Source organism: Euphorbia lathyris, chromosome 10 (assembly GCF_963576675.1).
Source record: "Euphorbia lathyris chromosome 10, ddEupLath1.1, whole genome shotgun sequence".
Taxonomy (NCBI): Eukaryota; Viridiplantae; Streptophyta; class Magnoliopsida; order Malpighiales; family Euphorbiaceae; genus Euphorbia; species Euphorbia lathyris.
In genome coordinates this window covers 62,497,486-62,507,271 of record NC_088919.1, presented here as the reverse complement: position 1 = coordinate 62,507,271, position 9,786 = coordinate 62,497,486, and positions in this window count along the sequence as shown.

Sequence of the window (9,786 nt, the reverse complement as noted above, 5' to 3'; positions counted from 1 at the left end):
GGAGAGGAAGAGGAAGTAATTTGTGAACTAGATACAGCGATAGCAGATAGCAGATCCCATGTATGCGGCTTGAGTGCTGAAAATCGTGAAGTTCTGAGTTTGTCGGGACTTAGAAAGATGAAAAAAATAACCTAATTGCTTATGGGCTTTCATATAGTATCATTTAATTAAAGCTCATAGGGGCAGTTTTTAATTCTGCCACAATAATAGATGGCCCAAAGCCCATTGGGGCACTTAAACAAATGGCTGCTACAAAAAGGCCACTAAAGCCTTATTTTTTTGTAGTGTGACCATTTACCCAAGTTATATACCCATAAACACTAGACTTAGCATTCACATTCTGAAAACTCACACAATATTTCCAAACCCTAAACTTAGTAAAATCAAGAACATTTAGATAAACCTTAACCCTAACACTTTGAGGCATATCTATAACAGCTTTATAAACAAAAGGTCCTTCAAATGTAGCCAAAGTAAGACGCCTTCTTACCCTAAAAACACCTCTTAAATTGTACCCTCCAATTGATAGTTGAGATTATAAGGTGGGATGTTACTGCATCTTCTGATTCCAAATAAGTTTTTGACTGGGTCTGTCAATGTCGTAGATGGTATCATTTCGTAAGGTCATTGGGGTACATGGTAATATTAGAAAAAATAAGTTTTAAGTAAAACGACTAAAGTTGAGGGTATATGGTTCTTTTTATATATATTCTGTGAGTTATGTAATAACCTTCTAAAGCATGTGGAACACATCATCCACATGAAGCTTAATTTTTTACAAGCAAATGATTAATTGATTACGTTTTATGAAAGTTCAAAAAGCTAACTGAATGTTGGCTTGAGAAACAATTTACGTCGTGGTTCGAGATTTCTGGTTGAAAATAAGATCGTTTCTAGCTTCCAAGTTTTCAAAATAGTAAGAAAATGAGATTTAGTGGACCAAAACATGATCGAGGAGGCTAATCAGATAATTCAAACAATGGGGGCATCAAAAGAATAAGTGAAGACTATTTTCATCATCCGCACACCAAAACAAGTTTTACTTCGGTTAGGACATCTCTTGGAAATGTTAGTACCGATGGGGTAAACGAGCCGGATCTAGGTAGGTTCAATATTGACTTGTTAATATTTCGAGCCAAACCCTTTTGAACTGAGTTTTGACCGAATCTGACCGAGTTTTGATCGAGCTGAGTTTTTTTCGAGCTTCTAACGAGTTTTAACAAAATTCATTATATGTGTATAGAATAAGCAGCGTAGGAGAAAAACAAAGGCCTTAAAACATACTCCATAAAAAACAATCACATGTTATGACCGAGATTTAAGAATATTATATGATACTCGTGGTCGGAGAATACAAACTCACGAGAAAAATTAAACAATGAAATATATATTAAAATTTGTAATGTACTTTGTTCCTTAAAACCTAATTTTCTATCTAAAGATACAAAAGTCTAAGTTTTTTGTGTCATTTTTCTTATGGACCAAAACTAATAATAATTAATAAAAGAAAAATTTAAAACAATGAAATATTATATATATATTAATTAAAAATAATTGAACATGTTTGCGAGCTTTTGAGAAGTTCGGGCTCAGACTCGTTAATGCTCCAGCCGAGCTTTGACAGAACCGAACTTTAATAGTTTGCGAACTACCAAGACTCGTTGACATCCCTAAAGGCAACACAAATAAGGCTCTAAATAAAGAATTTAATTTTATTTGGAACTTGGATTATCTGAACATTGATGACTCGTTAAGAGCCGCAAACTTTTGTTACCACTTTGTAGCCTGGTTTTTAATTTTGTTCAAATAAAAATAGAATTTTTTTCAAATAATAATAATAATAGATTTTTAAATTTTGAACTAAGAAGATATAGGTAGTAACATTTAACCAAAAAAAAAAGCTCTCGTCTCTCTCGATCGCACGAAACCGCCGACGCCGTGAACCGTGCTACCTCGGTTAAGGGTCGTCGCCGCGTGCAGTTGCCGGTGAGAGCGTCCTTTCCGATCTCCGATAAAGGCAGTCCCTGTTCCGATCAGTGGTTAGTAGTTTGTGGTTATTTCGTTTGTTGTGATTTGGGGTTTTCGGATCTTTGCGATCTTTAACCCAGGTTTTTAGGCGGGTTGCGTCTTGGCTGTGGAAGGGTGTGAGGAAGGCGCGGGGGCGTGCGAAGGGGGTGACAAGGCCGTTTCTGTTGAGCGGCGGGGGGGAGTCGCCGGCAAGTCGGGTGGTGGTGGCGGCTTCTGTAAGTTGCGATTTCCTTAGAGATTTTTGGGGAATCTGAAGTCGAGTACTCCTGGATTTTTGTGTCTGCTGTCTTCAGTTGGGACAGGAAATTAGCTTTAAAAAGTTATATGGAAATGGAAAGGGATTTAGAAAGACTCAAGATTGAAGGAGAGGAAGGTGGGCTGCTTGATTTGCTTCCACCGGCTGTGCCAGAAGTGGAGATTGGTACGGGTCTTCGCTTCTTAGGAAGGTTTGTGGCGGATAGGCCACTCAATTTTTTGAGCATGAGAAACAGGCTGGCAGTTCTATGGAGACCAATGAGAGGGGTCGATATTCAAGAGGTAAGCTCTAACCTTTACTCTTTTGAATTCTTTCATCCGATGGATAGAGATAGGGTGATTGCTGGAGGTCCTTGGTCTTTTGACAATTATATACTGATTATGAATGTCTGGAATTGGGGTATGCATATAGATGATGTGAATTTATTGAACTATTCTATTTGGGTGCAAATTTATGGTCTTCCTGTGGGGACTATGTCTGAATTAGTGGGCAAACAACTAGGAAACTTTTTAGGGACCTTTGAGGAGTATGACTTAAACAATAATTCTGGAATTCACAGACAGTTTATGCGTATCAGAGTCAGTCTGGATAGTGAACGCCCTCTGAAAAGGTTTAAAAAACTGAGGAGTACTGGAAATGTGTGGTCTTTAGCTACTTTCAAATATGAACGTTTAGGAATTTTCTGCTATGTGTGTGGTTGTCTGGGGCATACAGAACGTTTTTGTGAGAGAGTTTTCAATATGCAGGGGGGTGAGATTCAGAGAGAGTGGGGGGAATGGCTTAAAGCCCCAGTCAGAAGGGGTGGAGACAATAGTGGGGCAAAATGGCTAATTGATAGCAATGGGGGAGGGGGTTCGGAGGTGGGAGGGGAGGGGGATCGGGAGCTATGAGGGATATAACTAATATAGGGAGAGGGAAGGAAGTGAGGGGGATGAATAAACAAGTGAGGGAAGGGGAGAGAGAAGTAATGATCTGTCCATTTATAGGGCCTTTCTTCAAGCCGTTAGCGAACGATGAGGGTAAAAGGTTGGGGGTGGGGAGGAGGGAGATAAGGGGGAAGATACCGAGATGGAATTAAATGATGTCAGAAAAAGAAGAAGGGAGGATAAGGGAAAGGGAATGGAGGGGGAGGGAGAGGATAGGCAGGAGGGGGAAGTCTCTGTTCTTGGAAAGGATAAGGGGAGTTCCACAGAAATTGGTTCGGCGAGCCCTAAAGAGCAGGGCCGCCGGGGGGAATGAGTTGTTTAAGCTGGAACTGTCGTGGTCTGGGAAACCACCGGGCAGTTCGCTCCTTAAAGGAGCTTGTTTCGTCCCAAAGCCCAAATATTGTATTTTTGATGGAAACACTAGTAGAGGATCAGAGAGTAAGTTTGCTAAAACAACAGTTAAATTTTGAGGGAGCATTCCCAGTCAGTAGAAGAGGCCGCAGTGGAGGGTTAGCTTTGTTGTGGAAAGCAGGGACTCATGTGGTGATCAAAAGTTTCTCTGATCATCATATTGAGGCAATTATCACTGACTCCTCTCAAGGGGATTGGAGATTGGTGGATTTCTACGGTTTTGCTGATCGTAGTAGGCATGGAGAGTCTTGAGAACTACTGAGAAGATTAGCCAGGGATGATTCTGTCTCAGGGTAGTGATTGGAGATTTTAATTGTATTCTGAGTTTTGAGGAAAAGGTAGGTGGAGCGGTTTACCCTAACCCCTTAATGCAGGAGTTTGCCAAAACAATTGAGGAGTGTGGACTGAGCGAACTGATTCTGAACGGTAACCGTTTTACTTGGGAAAGAGGTAGAGGGTCTGATTTTTGGGTTAGAGAAAAACTGGACAGGGGTTTTGCTTCGGCTGAGTGGCTGAATCGATTTGACAATCATCACCTCAAAACTTGTATGACTGGGTATTCAGACCATCTCCTGCTCTTTCTTCATCTGGAAAGGGAGAGAAGTAGAAGTAGAGGAAGGAGATTTCATTTTGAGGAGGTTTGGCTTAAAGAGCAGGAGTTCAATAATCTGGTTAGAGGACACTGGAGAAGCCAGAGGGGCAAACCAGTTCAGGAAAATTTGGAGGAATGTGTGCAGAAAATGGCACTGTGGGGAAAGAATTTCAATATGCGTTTCAAAAGCCAAATTAGGAAATGGAGGACCCAAATGGAGAGATTACATGGTAGCAGAAACAGGGAGTCCATTGCCGCTTATTTCCTAGCCAAAAGAAAACTTAATGATATCCTGGAAGCTGAGGAGAGTTATTGGAGGCAGAGGGCTAAGGTATTCTGGCTGACAGAAGGGGACAGAAACACACAGTTTTTCCATGCTAGTGTTAAAACCAGATGTCAACAGAATTCAATTACCTCTTTGACAGATGAGAATGGGGCTGTGATTGATAACCAAGCCGAATTATTGGAACTAGCACAGAGTTACTTTCAGGATGTGTTCTCGGCTTCGAATTTGAATAGGGGTGACACTGTGCAGGTAATTGACACGTGCATCAGTCCTGACATGAATGAATCACTTGTGGCTCATTTTAACCAAGAAGAGTTTAAACAAGCTCTATTTTCTATGAGTCCTAATAAATCCCCTGGCCCTGATGGGCTAAATCCGGGCTTTTTTCAAGCCTTTTGCGACACAATGGGAGCAGATGTGGGAGCAGCCTGCGCAAAGTGGCTCAGTGAGGGGGAATTTCCAAGCGGAATAAATGACACCACAATTGTTCTGATTCCAAAGGTTGACAATCCTAGAATGCTGAAGGATTTTCGCCCTATCGCCCTATGCAATGTCATCTACAAGATAATTGCTAAGGCCTTAGCAAATCGTCTGAAAAGGGTTCTCCCTAAGATTATTGGTGAAACTCAATCTGCTTTTGTTCCTGGAAGGTCTATAATTGACAATGTGCAGGTGTCTTTTGAAAGTATACATTATATGAAAAGATTGAATAGAGGAAAGATTGGGCAGGTGGCTTTAAAAATTGATATCAGCAAGGCCTATGATAGAGTTGATTGGGATTTCCTAAAAGCAGTTATGGGCAGAATGGGATTTCATGAAACCTGGATTGGCTGGATGATGCTTTGCATAACAACTGTGAAATACAAGGTGGCAATAAATGGGGAGTGCTCTGACCAAGTTGTCCCTGGTAGAGGATTGAGGCAAGGGGATCCCCTATCTCCCTACCTTTTTATCCTGTGCGCTGAAGTCTTATCTAAACTTATCATAAAGGCTGAAGAAGAAGGGTTTATTTCAGGGTGTAAGATCTGCAGAAGGGCGCCGGCAATAACACACCTCTTCTTTGCTGATGACAGCTTTTTATTTTTTGGGGCAACTATTGATGAGACTAGAAAGGTCATGAACATCCTGTCTGAATATGAAGTGCCTTCGGGTCAGGCAGTAAACTTAAGCAAATCAGGGGTTTTCTTCAGTCTTAATGTGTCTGAACCTTTGCGATTACAGATCAAAGCTTTATTGGGGGTGTGCACTCCTCTCGACACAGGTAGATATCTGGGCTTACCAGCACTCATTGGGCGCTCCAACGCAGGATTTTCGCTTTCCTAATTGATAGGCTTCGCAAGAAGTTTGGTGCATGGGGTCTCAAATTCCTGTCCCAAGCTGGGAAAGAAGTGCTGCTTAAGTTTGTGGCTCAAGCCTTGCCAACCTTTTGTATGAGTACATTCCTCTTACCTTTATCTATCTGTGATGAGCTGCAAAAATTAATGAATTCTTTTTGGTGGGGTATGAAACCTGAGGGCAGAAGAAACATTCATTGGTTTGATTGGGGTAAATTATGTAGGCCTAAAGAGTCAGGTGGGATGGGTTTTAAGTATCTACATGTATTTAACCTAGCAATATTAGGTAAATAGGGTTGGAAATTACTAAAATTCCCAAATACTTTAGTGAGTCAAATGTTCAAAGCTAAATATTACCCTAGGGAGGACTTACTTCTCTCCAAATTAGGCAATAATCCTAGTATGGTTTGGAGAAGCATATGGGAAGGCATTAGTATATTGAAAACAGGGGTTAGATGGAGAGTGGAAGATGGTAGATCAATCAGAGTTTGGGAGGATGAGTGGGTTCCTAATCTAGAGGGTTTTGCATAAATTCTTTTTTGGTCCATGGAATGGAGAATTTGATGGTAGCGGACTTGCTCCTTGAAAATGGGAGAGGGTGGGATATGCAGAGACTAAACAGCTGCTTTAGCGAAGTGGAAGTGCAGGCAATTAGTGATATTATCCTGCCATACAATGTAGGGGAAGATATGAGGATCTGGCATTGGTCAAGGGATGGAAACTACAATGTTCACTCAGGCTACTTGTCAGGTGTGGGGCTAGTAGAAGCTAGCAGACCCCAGGAGGGTTGGAAGAGATTATGGAAGCTATTGATTCCCCCAAAGCTGAAACAGTTTATTTGGCGTCTGTGTTCAAAGTGCTTACCCACTAGAGCCCGGTTGGCCCAGAGAAGAGTCCCCATTTCAACTGAATGTCCAGTATGTGTGGAGCAAGAAGAGACGGATAACCATTTATTTGTTGATTGTTGTTTCGCAGGTGACATTTGGCGTGTAGCAGGTGTTCCTATGCCAAGAGTGGATAACAGATACCTTGACGAGTGGCTTCTACAAGCCTTGAGCAACTCAAATATGGAAGAAATAGTTAGAATCTGTTGTGCACTCAAAGCAATCTGGGACCACAGAAATAGAGTCCTGTGGCACATGAGATGGTGGCCGGCAGACACGGCATGGAAAATCAGTTTGGAGGCGGTTCAGGATTGGAAAGCCTATCAACAGAAGGCTCCACCTTTGGGCAATCGACACACGCAAGCAACGCACATACAGACGGCCCCACCGACGGCCGCCCAGCCACTCCCGCGTACACAAGGCACACAGATGAGAGGTAACCAATTCTTGCCAAACCCTCAACATAGATGGAACACGCCTAGCCCGGGCTTTATCAAATGCAATATCGACGGGGCCGTAGTCAATTTCATGCCTAACAAATACCCCCAAATTGAATCTTTGCTTGTCCTCATCAACAGATAGAAAACAAGAGTTAGGAATGAAAGAATACGGAGACAGGATTTGAATGTTTTCAGAGAATTTGAGAGGACGATAGTAATTGTTTTTGCTCTGAAGAGATAATGACAGAATATGTGCAAGTTATGATCTTTTGATGAGGTTATACCAGTGCAAGATTGTGTGCCCTACTCGAGAAATTCCTTAAAGCTTAACATTAGACCTCAAATTTCACAAAGAACAACCTGTTTGTCTTAATGCCTCACCAAGGAATGGAATTTTTCACTCGCTCTCGTATGACATTTGTTTGCCATAGGGAAAGGAATTACAACTTCACTCCTCAGCTCAGAAAATACACCCTTAGGGTGTGAGTTTGCTTTTTGGTCCAGTGTCTATGGATCAACATTTTTTTCAAACATAGTCAAAAGGTCTTGATCATAGGTTGTAATGTTAGGCTAAGGCTCAGGCATGGAAGTGAATGGCTTTTTTAAGTGTCAGAATTCTGTCTCCATGCAACAAAATTTAATTATACTCAATTCTTAGCATATGAGCAATTCTTGTTCTTACCCTAAACACTCTACATAGCCTGTTTCATAACAATGGCCAGACTATTCTTTTAAACACACAAAAGATAACCATCCAAGCATTCTATTTCATGTTCCAGATTAAAAGACTTTATTCAAAGATTTTTATCTTCTCATATTCCAGCATCATACCTCAAATGTCAGTATTTTTATCTACATAATTCATATTTTGTATTTCTCTTCTTGTTTCAAAGCATGAGACAGATTCAAGGTATTCTGGAATAACAGTGAAAGGAATGGGTTTCTTTGTGTGGTGTGTGTTTAAGAAAGAACAGGCTAAGGCTCAAGTTGGTTTATCCTAATAATGTGAGTGCAATGCACGGGTAGGCTATTTGTGTAGTGAATTGTGAATCTAAATGCCTTTTTCCTCCTATGGTTGTAAAAAAGAATGTCCATGTCAACAGGGCATACCCAAGCAAATTCTCCCTAAAGATAGTAAATGCTGGCCCACTCATAAAAAGAAACAATGCATATTCAAATGCAATTGCGGGCTCAAGTTCTCACTATTTTAGGGGGCTATGCATTTAAGGCAAAAGGGTCCTTTTGTGGAAAAAGATTTAAAATTTCAAAATTTGCGGAACTTCAAGACTCGGGAAGACATAAATCAAACACTAGGCTATCCTCATACATTCCACTCATAACCAGCACAGTCTGTTCAGTGATTACTGTAAAACAAAATAATCAAAACACAAGAATATGTACTAAGAAATGATCATAATGAGGAATATATACGAAGAAAATTTACTAAGGACAATATGAATCAAAGATCACATGGGGTTACTTGTTATTCATAAGATTTAACTAATTAACAACTTGTTCAGGCTTTTTATCATGTTTATGCATACAAATATTGTAATTTGTAATCATTCCCCACCCCCAAATTAGAATGAAACATTGTCCTCAATGTTGGTATAAAGGAAAGCAAACAATAAACAATAGCCGCATGATAAAGTACATAGTGAGCAAGAACTTGAAAAGAAGCGCGGTAGATGTTACCAGATGCTTAGGACATCGACATATTTGAAGTAATCAGGCGGGAGGGGAAAGAGAGGAATCAACCTCTCTCTCCGCAGCGGCAGTAGTGCCATCCCCTTTCGAGGAGGTAGCGGCGTTGGCAGGTGTTTCAAGTTTAGTTCTTACCGGGCTTTTGATCGAAAAACCAGATGGACTTTCCTTCCCATGTTCCTCAACACAGAGAGTTTTCAGCATGTCGATCTCTCCCTACTGCACAGCATACTTTTGCTCAAGAGAAAATATCATTTCTCTGTTGGCCTGGTTTTGAGCGAACAGGGCATGGAACTTGGTAAGAATGTCTTCGTTGGTGAGCTTGGCACACTTCTGGTAAAAGCCCAAATCTTTGGCGTGCTCGATCTGTTCCGACTCGGAGGATACTGACACAGTGGGTTCATTCTTTCGCTTTCTACTTTCAACTCTTCTGGCTTCCACAAAATCCGGCATCCATACCCATTTCCCATTGACCATCCTTCCAAACAACATACTCTGAAGGCTCTTCAAATCTATCTGGTCTGGGTGGTTAACCACCGTGAGCCGATTCTTATCCTCAGGTTTGAACACCCCAATGGCTTCCGCTATACGGGTTACAATACTACCACAGCAAATTACCGATGAGTTCTTCTTTCCAAACGCACTAATATACTCCCTAAACTAGAAACCCAGGTTCATCCTTTTTCCTTGCACCATACTCCACGGAGCGGTGAGGTCGGCATGAGGTATGGTGGCCTGATTCTCTCGTGCGAATATGGTGCCTGAGACCAGCTTGTGTAGATACCTGATAGCATAATCCTGGATACCCGATGCCTTGGATGCACTTCCATCATAACTTGGCTGGCCCGAGATTGAATGCTAGAAAGCCGAAGGGATGAACTTATTAGGGGTTTCAGTGAATGCCCCTTTGTATCCTTTCGACTCC